Source organism: Lathyrus oleraceus, chromosome 1 (genome assembly GCF_024323335.1).
Source record: "Lathyrus oleraceus cultivar Zhongwan6 chromosome 1, CAAS_Psat_ZW6_1.0, whole genome shotgun sequence".
Taxonomy (NCBI): domain Eukaryota; kingdom Viridiplantae; phylum Streptophyta; class Magnoliopsida; order Fabales; family Fabaceae; genus Lathyrus; species Lathyrus oleraceus.
The window spans coordinates 159,015,363-159,017,501 of record NC_066579.1 but is presented as its reverse complement, the minus strand read 5'-3'; the positions used below and the strand labels follow the sequence as shown (position 1 = coordinate 159,017,501).

At 37.8% G+C, this 2,139-nt stretch overlaps 1 non-coding gene across 1 annotated transcript; it reads left to right on the top strand.

Moving 5' to 3' along the window:
- Positions 1-330: 330 nt before the first annotated feature.
- On the top strand, positions 331-436 carry LOC127116042 (small nucleolar RNA R71). Its single transcript, XR_007801030.1, has one exon. It is a non-coding gene; the product is annotated as a small nucleolar RNA R71 (small nucleolar RNA).
- Positions 437-2,139: the final 1,703 nt, after the last annotated feature.

Below are 2,139 nucleotides of genomic sequence, written 5' to 3'. Positions count from 1 at the left end.
TTAGATCCACAAAGTTCGCACTCTATGTGGACTACTGCTGCGGTGTTAGAGTTTGTAGAAATATGTTCGACCTTAAGGGCTAAAGCGTCCATTTTCGCTTGCATCATGTCCATAGAACTTATCTCATGTATTCCACCTTGGGTCTCCTTTTTCTCTATTGATGCTCGTTCAGTTTCCCATTGGTAATGGTTTTGGGCCATATCCTCAATTAGGTCACAAGCTTCAGGGTAAGGTTTGTTCATCAACGCGCCACCACCGGCAGCGGCGATGCTCATCTTTGTGTTATAATGGAGTCTACTGTAGAAGGTATGAACGATCAACCATTATTCTAGGCCATGGTGTGGAAAGACTTTAACAGCTCCTTGTATCTCTCCCAAGCTTCAAAAAGTGATTCTCCTTAGTTTTGAGTAAATCTAGTTATTTGGTTTCGAAGAACAACAGTCTTACTAGGGGAAAATATCTAGCAAGGAATACTCTCTTAAGGTCTTCCCAGGTAGTTATTTAGTTAGTTGGAAGTGAATCTAACCACGACCGTGCTCTATCTCTGAGGGAGAAAGGAAATAATCTTAAATGAATCGCATCAGGTGAAGCACCGTTGGATTTAAAGGTGTCGGCCAGTTGGATAAAGACTTTTAAATTTTGATTTGGGTTCTCAGTAGCGAGACCAGCGAATTGGTTCTGTTGCACTAATTGCAGTAAAGATGGTTTTAATTCGAAATTGTTGGCAGGAATGAGGGGGTTTACTATACTAGAACTAGATTCCTCGTCAGAGGGTTGGGAAAATTCCTTAAGAGGTCTCCGGTCGCGATTCTCGGCCATAGCTTTCTTAATTCGGATGAGCAAGAGGCGTGTACGAGTGTAACATTCGGGTTCCACTAAAGGATCTACTAAATTTCTGGTACTACGGGTTCTTCGCATTTACCGGCTAATAATGCCTTAGTCTAGACGGTGTAACAACAGGGTACGAAATTTGACAAAGTTGGTCCCCGGCAACGGCGCCAAAAACTTGATCGCTATATTCGCAAGTGCACGACTCGCGTCAGAGTAATATAAAAGATTATCGATCCCATAGACACCAAATCGTCAATCTATCGATTACTATTGTTACGATGTTTATCTAAGGCGGTACAAATGAGATATTGATGTCGCAAAATAACAGTAAATAAAGAAAATTATAAATACAGTGCAGATAAAGATAGGCTTGAATGTATTTCACGTCAGTTAAATGATGCTTCGATTGTCTAAATAGAACTACTTATGGGGCAATATTTTCTACTCTTGAAAAGAATCCATTTAACAGGAACTGTCGCTTTCGCGTATTCAGAACCGAGTTTACCCTTAAATTAAGGCCTTTTATTGTCACTTATAAAAGGTGCGCATAACGCTAAAGTAGTAAACCTATTTTTAAGAAATAAGACTCGTAAGCTTAGTTGAAAAGTGATTTTGATTCATAAAGTTTACCCAAGGAGTTTCCTGATTTTAAATCTATCAACGCGTCCGAAAACAGTTTCAAAAGTCGTTTTTCCTTAAAGTGATAAAAATTCCTAGTTAACTAAGCCAGGGTGCTTTCGCACTCCTTGAGTAGTTAAAATTAACCAAGTTTGTTTCAGAAAGCTCGAATTAAAAATCAAAACAGCCCCAAAAGCATTTCTACAGGTGTAATATGTGAAACATCTCTTTAACCGCGATCCTTACATTCTAACCTTTGAAAGATTTAGCCAGACATGGTAATACAAATAAATACAACGATATTGAACATGATAAAAAGAAGTTTAGAATATAAGGCGTGAAGAGCAAGTAAGGCGTGTAAAACAATTAAAACATGCAGTAAAGAGAATGGCAGGAAATTAAATAAAGTAAAGACAATAGTAGGAAATTAAATAAAGTAAAGCATGACAAGGAATTAAATAAAGTAAAGCATGGCAGGAAATTAAATAAAGTAAGGCATGGCAAGTAAAATAAAAAGGCGATTAAATTAGAACCTGCTCCAAACAGAGGCTTTAAATTTGGTACAAGGAAGTAAATAAACCTTTGACTTTGAAAATAAAGATGACAGCAAAATCAAAGTGCTCTAACTCAATTACACTAAGGTGCGATAACCCCTCGATGTGACAGGTTACCGCTTTTACAGATGATATT